Here is an 11,715-nt window from a genome sequence, read left to right on the forward strand (position 1 = left end):
CTGGAATTCCCTGGACAATTGAGGAATGTCCTCTGCTCTGCTAGAACAACCTGCCAAAGAGGCAGGGCAATGAATAGCAGCTAAATTAATGATTGCACTTTTCTTGTCTGTCTTGGTAATAGGTGCAGGAGAGACATGGTCAACCCAGAAAGCAGATGATGCATTTGAGATTCATCCCTGAAGGTAAATACATTACAAATCACTTGCAATGAAGACATACTTGTCTGCGTATTTCTCTGCTTTGCCATTGTTAGAAAACTAAGGAGACGTGTTTTTTTTTCCTCTGTAGTTAACACTGTTGTTATGTTATAATAAAAATAAAATAATTAACCTTTCTTTGGAGCAGGGACTAGAACCCAATCTTTCTCATTCCACTTGTACTCCTTGAGAGCACATTCTCTTTATCTGCCTTACTGAATATGTAAATATTGCAGACAAAGTAGGACAGATTCAACAGAAGGGACTGAGAAAACCTTATACTACAATATTGTACAGCTTTTCTTTCCATGAGATACCCACTCCCATGCCCATTTGGACTTCTACTCCTCTTGCCTTTACCCTATCCACCCTCCTCATTGGTTTATGTCCCCTCCCCCTTTGGCTCTTCCTTTAACTGTCACTTTTATAAATTACATGCAACAAAAATAGTTTATTTTTAACCTGTAGACTGTGAAAAGTAGTGACTGACACATAGGTAACCAGCATGTACAGTTTGTAGCATGAATTTTCATCCTCGTTGAGTTTTCCAGATGAATGCACATGGTTGTAGTAAGGAATATTCCTTTGTTCTTTAGCCCCAGATTATTGTGTTCAATCTTGTGTCAATGTGCACATGAGGAGTACCCATCACCTTCTCTGCAAATTGATGAAACTCCCAGTGCAGATGACGCGCTTGTTTCTTTTATACACATGCCATGCTTCTGTTTTAAATGTTGGTGATATATGTCTTAGCTACCATCTCAGAGATGGCGGATTGCCCTTCTTTCTTCTCTCAGTATTTCTTTGCTGGATCCATTCTGCCCTGAAACAGGCTGTAAGAGAAGCAATGACAGCACAAGAGAGACATTCTCCCTGCACCCTGCTTATTTCCAGACTACAACAGGCCCTGACAGCTGGAAGGAGGAATAGCAAGGGAGATCCTGGAAAATACTTGCTTCCTTAGGACGTGGCATGCACAGTACAGATGGACTCTTCATCTGATGCTCTAAGAAAACTCTCCAGAGCATGTGCAAACCATGATTTTTCAGAGGATTATGACTTGGCCAAGATTTGGCAGTGTTTTAAGTGAATAACTAAAAGCCAAACTACAAGCTCTTTCTCAAAAGTGTAGGGGTACTAAGGTACAGAAGTTACAGTTATCACGCAGAAAGCACACTACGGCCTTAACCAAACAGACAGTCAGGGCACATCGAACTCTATAAAAATGGTGAATCCCACTCTAAGATAACCCTGGATAGATGTGGTATCAGACTTCAGTGCTGTAGGTTAAATCACCATAATAAAGAGCTGTACCAGATCCCATTGTGACTCATGGTAGGTTGTATTCTGCCAGCAACCCATGGGGCTTTGTATCACCCCCACTCATTCTCTTCTTGAAGCCACATGGGTTTATATGTATGTGGGTATGGGTTTGGTAAAGATGATTATTGCTCTCGCCTGATCTCTTGGTCCATTTTCCCCTTCAGGCTTACCTCTCCCTCCTCTGACCCCTCCAGTTAGCATAGATCCATGCATACAAAGAAAACTGCTTATTGCTGAATTTCTCTTATTGCATATTATCATGGGTGCTGAATGTGCTTCAGCTCCAATTTCAAGTTGAAAGAAACAGGGATTTCTCTTCTCATGGTTATCCTGTCTTAAGAATTGATTTATCTTCACTGATTTCTGGCAATGGGCAAGTTCCCTAATGGAAGTAAAAAATAGACTTAAGCATGCCCAAAATGTACATTAGCACATTTATGCATACTAATATATATAATGACTACTCCTCTGGGGAAACTAAATGCATGTGCAAAATGTAGATTGTGAGACATACTTACACTTCTTGTGCTCAGTATAGGACACGGGACCATAAACCCATGAGTCCAGCTTACAGACTAGAAGTCATGAATCCCCTGGACGTATTCAAAAGCCCATAAGGAAGCAGAGAGTGTTTGTTTTTATGTGTCAAAGCCAATTTCTAATAATTCTGGGACACACACGCAGAACCCAGGCATGTGACACATGGGCATAAACTTGGTGGGCATAGGGACACACTGAGTGGACATGCATAGAGCAAATAACTGATGGCTCATGGTCATGAGGGCACATGTCATGATGACCTGCTGATGCATCAGGTCCAGGTGGTTATCTGTGATGTCCCTACCAGCCAGTTAGAGGTGGCTCACCCATTCAGCTCTGTGTGGGAACCTTCATCAGCGCAGGGAGCCCATGGGACATGCTGGGAGGTGTGCAGGACTCCCACCTTCTGGCCTCAGGCTGTGCAGGCAGGCTCCAAACCCCTCCTCCACAAGGGCTAACGTGTTCTGTTTTCTCCCAATCTAACCTTAGGCACTTAGAGTAAAGCTCAAAAGTTAGAGTGCTTCTGTTTTGGCCTTCTTGAACATCTGTACTTAGCCCTAAAACTTACCAATGAATCAACTGAAGAAACTTTTGAATATTATTTTTAAGGGTCAAAACCAAAATATTTTTCTCTATTTTTTTAATGGCTGAAACTTTTGTGCTTGAAACATTTCCAAACAGACACCCAGCAGGGAAAATTTCAGCAGGAATGAGTAATACCCAATATAGTTATAATCAACTGAAAGCAGGATTTTGTGATGGAAAATAGAAGGACACCTGAATTATAGATGGCACAGCTCTACTGATAAAATCTCAGAATGCGTGAATTGATGTTTATTTAGGAAGTCATGTTCTTTCTGTTGTTTTCTGTATAACTGGATTAAAATGTTAAATTTAACCTAACGCTTAGTGAAGGTAGTTTGGCCATACAGTATGGACGAGTAAGCCAGGTAGTGAAAACCAGTAACACTAGGTTATGGAGTGGATTCAAAGAGGGTGCAGTAGCATGGCTATGCCATTCTTTTGCATTGGACCATGGTGCAGGAGCATCCAGGGACTTTTTTAAAGTCCCCATAATACATAAGAATCTTTCCCTATGTGTTCAGAGGAGGTCCCCTCTTTCCCCCTTCCCCTCCTCCCCTGCCTGCCACTGCTGCTCTCACAACTGTCCCAGGGTTGGGGAAAACTTCAAAGCTTCTCTTGCCTCCTCCATCCAGGCTGCTCATTTGGAATCAGCAACAGTGGCAGCATCAGTGATGGGTTTGGAGCGGGGGCAGAGTTCCTGTACAGTCCCCCAAGAGCAGGCATGGGAAGAAGAAACCCCCCTGTCTATCATGCTGATAATGATTGTTCTGTCCTAAGTGCAGACTTTCCACTTGTCCTTATCATAGGTAATGGAGAAAATCTTATTTGGGGGAGGCGGGCTGAGTAAGACTTAAACTTAAAAGGTACTTCTACACACCCACACCCACTCCCACACACACTGCCCAGCAAGTAAGCGTGTAGTGGGGAAGGTGGGAAGAGAAGGGGCATGAGAGGGAAAGATCAAGGCCCCTGGGGTGAGGAAGGGAGCGGGCCAGGGGCAAGAGCTGAGGTGAACAGGGCACCAGGGTAAGTTGCGGGAGAGTTCGAGCCTGGGAGGCTTGTCTAACAGTGCAGGGGGATGCTGCTGCTGCTGTGCACAGCCCCAGGGCAGACATAAGGGAACACGTAGTCTGCCCCTGAGGTGTGCATGGGGTGGAGGCAGGTTGCCGCTGTGTGCTTGGGCTCTGCACCCCACTGCCGCTGCTCCAGCAGCTGTGTGATACCATGTCTGCCACCACTGGGTGGGCAGGAGCCTCAGCGCAGCCAGCACACAGGAGGCACATGGTGTTGTGCAGCTGCCAGGGCAGAGTCACTGGGGTTCAAATCCCAAGCCCACAGCAGCAGCCCACCTCCATCCTGTGCACAGGTTGGGGGGCACATACCCCCCCATGCCTTCCCCAGGGGTGTGCACAGCAGCAAAAGTCCCCAATCCCTGGCACAAGCTACCCAGAATCCAACCCTCTCATGACCCAACCCATGACTCTGTTCATCTCAGGCCCTGCTCCTGCCTGTGTCCCACTCCCTCCCTCTCCACGGGGGCCTTGATATGCTCCCCACCCCCTTTCCTTCTCCCCTGCCCTTTCCCTCTACAAACCTGCTGGGCACTGGTCCACACACAGCAGGGCTGGGCTGCTTGCTGTATCTGTGCACACCCCTCCCTCTGCTGAGCGCACACCCAGGCTGTCCTGCAATCCTCTCAGGGATTTGTAGAAGCTAAGCCCCATTAGCCTCAGCCTATGGTTCTTATTGAACCTCATGAGATTTCTTTTAGTCCAATCCTCAATTTGTTGAGGTCTCTCTGAATCCTAGCCCTATCCTCCAGTGCATCTACAACTCCCGCCGAAATTCGTGTCATCTACAAAGTTGCTGAGGGCGCCTGAGCAATACACTTATACTCCTCCCTAGTTGTTTGTCCAAGTTTCCACTTCTTGTAAGCTTTCTTTTTGTGTTTTAGCTCACTGAAGAGTTCCTTGCTAAGCCAAGCTGGTCTTCTGCCATACTTGCTAGTCTTCCCATGCATGAGGATGGTTTGTTCCTGTACTCTCAGTAAACCTTCTTTAAAGTAAAGGCAGCTCTCCTGGACTCCTTTCCCTCTTAGATTGGCCCTGCCCATTACTTCATTGAGCGAGTCAAATTCTGCTTTTCTGAATGTGACAGGAGTATCGTTACTGGAGCCTTCCTATTGGTGACTCCACTCTCCTGTTATGGGCCAACCACCTGCCATGCCTTGATCTTAATTGATTAATTGATTGATGTAATTAGTGGGAGGCTGCCCACTTTATGTGCCCTGGTGCCAGGGGGTGAAATCTACGGCTCCTTTCCTACCCTACACCACAGCCTAAGCCTCACAGATGGTACTGAAGTGGTTTTGTTGTGATCTGGCCCTCTCCTTTACCTCCCTGGGGCTCCTCACTGCCCCCCTAGCTCTGGGGCTGGGGTCAGTGCACCCCAAATGCCATGCCCTCTCTGGCACCAGGATCCCCGCACTACCATGGAGCCCCTATGAGGCCTCCTCCAACCCCTAATAGCCTCACCCAGTCTTCCAGTCAAAACAGTGAACACAAAAACACAAAGCCCCCAGGCTATAACATAAAAAGCTAAACCATCTGGCCAAACAACATTCAATCCCTACCGGGAAATACCCGAACCCATAGCAGCTATCAGGGGTTGCTCATGCAGTCGGGCTGTTCCCCTCCATCTCCCCCTCCCTTGGCCACCAGAGGGGAACTGCCTTCGTGGCCTCCTGTCTGGGCTTATATGGGCCAGGCTCTGCCCCTTCCTGTCAGCTGGCTCCCCAGCAGTTGTCCTGGCAACCAGCACCTGTTACTCTGCCTGCCCTGGTAACTGGTAGCTGCCCCCCCCTTCTTGCCACTAGGGATCTCTCCTGAGGTGTTTCTGCTCTCAGGCACAGGGCACCTGAGTGCTCTGCGACACACCTCTCCCACTTTAACTCCAGACTCACCAAGATGAGTCTTCATTCTCACCAGGTGCTCCATCCATCTGGGGCTCTCCTCTCAGCCCTTTCCCAGGCACCCAGCAATTCAGGTACAGGAGGCGGAGGTTTTCAGGTGCCTCCTACTCACCTTTTACCCAAAGCGCACCATGTGGGATTTGTTGGGAGTTACCCGCCACAGGTAGTCCCCCCACACTAGCCAACCTTGGTAGGGTGCTGCTTAGGCCTGTTTTCTTTCTACATTTTACATGTTCGGGCGGATGGTTCTGGGCACAGCGTACCCCTATGACAGAGGCAGCGGGTGCATCACTGCAGTTGTTGGGAGTCCACCTCCCTGTCTATTTTTCTCCCTTATTTGGCATCCCCCTGTGCTTCCTGGCCCCACTTCTTCCTCATATTTTCTTGAGAAGAAATCATCATTTACGTTTTGGTTTCCCGGGCAGTGCTTTACCTCAAAACAATACGGCTGCAGGTTAAGGGCCCATCTCATCAGCCTTGTATTATCTGTCTTCATGCTCTGCAGCCAGCACAGGGGCGTGTGGTCGGTGACCAAGGTGAACCGCCACCCTAACAAGTAATATCATAGTGTCTTAATAGTCCACTTAATCACCAGGCACTCCTTCTCCATCATGGCATAACTCTGTTCCGGTGAGTGTAATTTCTTACTTATGTAGGCTATAGGGTGTTCTTCTTCTCCTTCTTTCTGTACCAACATGGCTCTGATAGCCACATCTGACGCATCAGTCTGCACCAGGAAAGGTTTATTGAAATCCAGAGTATACAAGAGTGGTTGTAGGCACAACGTATTCTTCACTGCTTGGTATGTCTTTTCTGCCTCTGATGTCCATTCCACTTTGGTTGTAGCCCCTGCTTTTATCATGTCCGTCAATGGTACTACTACATCTGTGAAGTGAGGTATAAACTTTCTATAATAACCAGCCAGACCCAAGAAAGCTCTCACTTGCTTTTTAGTACCGGGTGCTTGATATCTCTGCAATGCCTCCACTTTACTCAATGAAGATCTCACTTTCCCGCTTCCTACTAGGAACCCCAAGTATTGCATTTCCTTTTTCCCTACTGCACATTTCTTTGGGTTGGCTGTCAGCACGGCCCTTCTTAAATCTCACAGTACTGCCCTCAGTTTGGTGAGCTGTTCAACCCAGCCCTCAGAGTATATAACAATGTCATCAATGTATGCCACAGCGTAACCCCCATGGGGAGCCAAAACTCTGTCCATTAACCACTGGAATGTGGCCACAGCTGCATGCAATCTGAATGGCATTGGCCAAAATTGAAAAAGACCCCACGGGGTGGAAAATGCTGTCTTCTCCTGATCTTCGGGGGCCATGGGGACCTGCCAGTAACCTTTGGTCAGGTCTAATGTGCAAATGTAGTTAGCTTGCCCGATGCTCCCCACCAGTTTGTCCACTCAGGGCATCAGATAGGCGTCAAACTTAGATACTGCATTCACCTTCCGGTAGTCAACAAAGAGGTGGATTTTCCCATCAGGCTTAGGTACCGCCACAATGGGACTCCGCCAGTTGCTGTGAGATTCACAAATAATACCCTTCTCTAGCATCCTTGTAATCTCTGCTCTTATTGGGTCTTGGAATCGCTGGGGAATCCATCTCCAATTCTCACGTATTACCTGGCCTGGAGGAGTTTTTATCTGGTGCACCACGCCCCGAGCTTCCCCAGGGGTTCCCTGGAATACATCTTCATACTCCTTGACTAACTCGGCAGCTTGTCTTCTCTGTTCTTCTGACAGTCATGCAGCCAGTTCTACATCCCCTAGCCCACTTCCCTCCATTAACATAGGTCCCAATTCCAACTCCTCAGGATGAGGGGCTAAATACATACACTCCCAGTCTTCCCACTTCTTCAACATATTGACATTGTATATTTGCTTCTTTTTCTTCTTATCCATCTGGTACACCTCGTAGTCCCCGGGCCTCACTTGGCATACAACCTTGTAGGGTCCATGCCACTGGGGAAATAACTTGCTCTCACTGTCTGGCAGTAAAACCAACACATGGTCCCCCATGTCAAATCTCCTTTCCCGGGCAGCTCAGTTGTAATGCTGCACTTGTCATTGCTGGGCTTCTCTGAGATTTCCCACCACCACGTTCCAGGCCGCTTTGAGGCGTTCCTGCAGTTGGATCATGTATTGGATGACGTTCTGGTCTCTATTCTGCTGTTCCTCCCAACCCTCCTTAATTAGGTCCAGAATCCCTCTTGGTTGCCGGATGTACAATAACTCAAATGGTGAAAACCCAGTCGAGGCCTGGGTGCCTCTCTTACAGCAAACAACAAAGATGGTATCATTTTGTCCCAATTCTGCGGGCTCTCAATCATGAACTTTTTTAGCATTTGCATCAACATCTGATTAAAATGTTCCACGAGCCCATCCATTTGGAGATGATATATGGTTGTCTTCAGATGTTTGATCCCCAAGGCTTTACTCAACTCCTTCGAACACGCAGGATATGAAGTTCGTTCCTCGATCAGTCAGTAGTTCCTTAGGGAGTCTACTCAGGAGAATATCTTCAACAGCTCATTCACCACCTTTGTCACAGACGCTGTCCACATCGGTACCAGTTCTGGGTACCTAGTCGCATAGTCTAATAGCACTAGTATATACTGGTTCCCTTGTGCCTCATGCCAACTATCTCTTCCAGAAACTTGGGCCAGTCGCAGCCCAGTACTACCGGGCAGGGTAAATGTTCTGCGACCCCCCACTAGCATCTTTTTGTCTACTCTTAGAGTGACCCTCACCCTGTCAAAAACAAGGGCATCCCCACACCAGCACTGCACCCTTGCATGGTCCACTCTTCCCCTCCCCCTTGCTTGTAGCACGTCGCTCCACACCAACGTCTACCATGAGCCTGAGTCCAATACAGCTACTACTCTTTTCCCCTCTATTGTTACTTCCACTAACACTGCAGGGGGCTTGTCTCTTACCTCGGGGTCGACTCGGGCTCCATAGCCACACAATCCTGCCTGCATCATTGGGAGGGGCCAGGTGCTTTCGATCGTGGTGGCTAATGAGTTCTGTTGCCTTGCAGCTTGGTCCATGCACCATTCAATGTTGCTGATCCAAAGCTCGTTCCCCTGACTCTGGGCCAGGGGATAGTGTTTGTTCCTTTCTCTGCATGGACCCAAGGGCTCTCTTCTTCATACAGGCAAACCAGCATCTTATGATGCATGCTGCTGTATAAAACCTTCCCAGCCAATGCACCATTGTGACAGGAGTATTGTTACTGGAGCCTTCCTATTAGTGACTCCGCCCTCCTGTTATGGGCCAACTGCCTGCTTATTCACCTGCCATGCCTGGAACTTAATTGATTAATTGATTGATGTAATTAGCGGGAGGCTGCCCACTTTATGTGCCCCGGTGTAAGGGGGCACTATCTGTGGCTTCTTTCCTCCCTTACACCGCAGCCCAAGCCTCACAGATGGTACTGTTTTTGCTGTGATCTGGCCCTCTCCTTTACCTCCCTGGGCCTTCTCACTGCTCCCCTAGCTCTGGGGCTCCTCACCACCTCCTTGCTCTGGGGCTGGGGTCAGTGCACCTCAAATGCTGTGCCCTGTCTGGCACCTGGGTCCCCACACTACCATGGAGCCCCTATGAGGCCTCCTCCAACCCCTAATAGCCTCACCCAGTCCTCCGGTCAAAACAACGAACACAAAAATACAAAGCCCCCAGGCTATAACATAAAAAGCTAAACCATCTGGCCAAACAACATTCAATCCCTACCGGGAATACTCAAACCCATAGCAGCAATCAGCGGTCGGGCTTCTCCCCTCATGTGCACTGGCCTAGCTTCCCCTCCCTTGGCCGCCAGAGGGAAACTGCCCTCCTGGCCTCCTGTCTGGGCTTATATGAGCCAGGCCCTGCCCCTTCCTGTCAGCTGGCTCCGCAGCAGTTGTCCTGGCAACCAGCACCTGTTACTCTGGCTGCCCTGGTAACTGGTAGCTGGGCCCCCCTCTCCTTCCCACTAGGGGTCTCTCCCAAGTTGTTTCTGCTCTCAAGCGCAGGGCACCTGAGTGCTCTGTGACACTGAAGTTCAGGGTCCTTACTCTAGTGCTCTCCTTCCTTTCTTCCCTTTTGCAAATTAATTGTATTTGTGGTACATGACTATTTTATATAGCAAAATTTTGGACACTATTCTGAGTAACATGAGATTTGATTTTTGTATATCTAAGTTAAAGCAATATACTGAAGGCAAATGTATGGTGTGCTACCTTAGGCCCCTGTTGCACACTACATATATTACTCAATTTTCTGCATTAAATTTAGACTGACCACATGCACGAGGTAAGAGCAGTCACAAGCGCAAGGTAATTATCCTACCATAAAAATGACTATCAAGCCACAGAAAGGCCAAAGCATCTACAAAGTTTGTGCTTGAAAATGTGTAACAACTCTATAGCTAGAGTTTCTATCCAGCTTTAATTTGAACATGTCACAAGGCCCTTATATACCTATAACTCCAGTGATAAACTCTAGTAGTAGGCACTAAAGATTTGCAGGATATGGGTGTTTAATGTGTTTATGGCACTCCTTTCTTTTTTACCTACATTAACTAGAGTTATTTTGTTTTATTTAAGATGTGTAGGTGCGTACATGTGTAAAAGGAACACAGTTGTTCACTATGGATATGTAATTGGACAACTAGAATGTAGTGTTTAATTCTGGCTGATCTGGATATTTGAAGTAACAATGAATAACATCTCAAGGCTTATGCACTTCCCCTGTATTATCTCTTTTGAACAGTTTTATGATGTAGTAATTGGACAGGGGCTCAGCCTGAGGAGATTCACATCCACCATAATAAGGGACATTAAAAAAATCACAAGAAAAGTACAGTCTTTTATTTAACAGTATACAGAATATTGATGGATTTATATAACTGTGTGATTACTCACTCTCTTTCTCGCTGAGGTTGAAATATTATGCTATATTATTGTGGGGGGGTGTTAATCCAAAGTGCCCAGTCGTGGAGAATAGAGTTATGAAACAATGATCATGTAAACATCAAGTTGGAGTGGACCAGATAAGTTCTATATACTTCTGATTATTACTCTGATGACTTCTTTATTCAGGGATGGTAGTCAAATTTGCTTCTTTGTAAAGAAACTACAGTACTGACAGCACACAATAAATCATGTCTAACAACATGCTGAAAAACTGGCAAGAGACAGCTTGTACAGTGACAAATACAGCTGACAACAAGTGTATACATCTGTTTGGTAGGATTTATGAGAAGAGAATGCAAACAAGGAGATGGGGCTGCTTAGTTTTACAACAGACATTTAAAGCCTTTTTTTCCCCTTTTGTACAAATAACTTCCATGCAAGGAATACATAAAAACAAAATTCTTAAAGAAATGTCTTTTTTTATAAACACAACTAGATTATAAATGGACTCTACATATTAGCATTTTGATTATCAACTGCTGTTTCAAATATCTGATGAACTGATATAAGAATGGTTCTAAAGGCATACTGATTAAAAGACATATTGTTGGAGCTATTTTTAACACATAAATTCAAGTGTAAATCACCTTTGAATTCTGCATCCAAAGCTTGAAGTAAAAAAAAACAAAACAAAACTGAACTTCATCATTTATTCTTCAATGTCAGATGAAGCATCAAACCATTATTTCATTAAAAATATTTTTGTTGTAATAAATGACTTTACAAGAAAGGTCAACAGATTCAAAATCTCTTATAATTAACTACTCAGTTATCTTGTGAAATAATCAAGGTGCCTGCATACAAATTATTCTGGCACAATTCCACTGAAATTAGTACGAATTGCTTGGTATCTATCTAGGGTTGCTTTAGATATAGATAAACTTTTCCATAAGCTTTTAAACCAACATGCCCTCAATCCAATTCCTAGTGGATAAAATTCCACTTCATAAAAATCATAGGTGCAATTGGCACACGTTTGTACATCATTGTTTTTAATACTGTGTTCATAGATTTCATAGATTTCATAGACATCAGGGCTGGAAGGGACCTCGGGAGATCATCGTGTCCAGCCCCCTGCCCAAAGGGCAGGAAGTCAGCTGGGGTCATAGGATCCCAGCAAGATAAGTATCCAATTT

At 46.1% G+C, this 11,715-nt stretch overlaps 1 pseudogene; it reads right to left on the reverse strand.

The window, feature by feature from the left end:
* Positions 1–609: 609 nt before the first annotated feature.
* LOC109323316 lies at positions 610–1,015 on the reverse strand (annotated as a pseudogene).
* Positions 1,016–11,715: the final 10,700 nt, after the last annotated feature.

The sequence above is a fragment of the Crocodylus porosus genome, unplaced genomic scaffold (assembly GCF_001723895.1).
Source record: "Crocodylus porosus isolate Cpor-Errol unplaced genomic scaffold, CroPor_comp1, whole genome shotgun sequence".
In the NCBI taxonomy this organism is placed as follows: Eukaryota; Metazoa; Chordata; order Crocodylia; family Crocodylidae; genus Crocodylus; species Crocodylus porosus.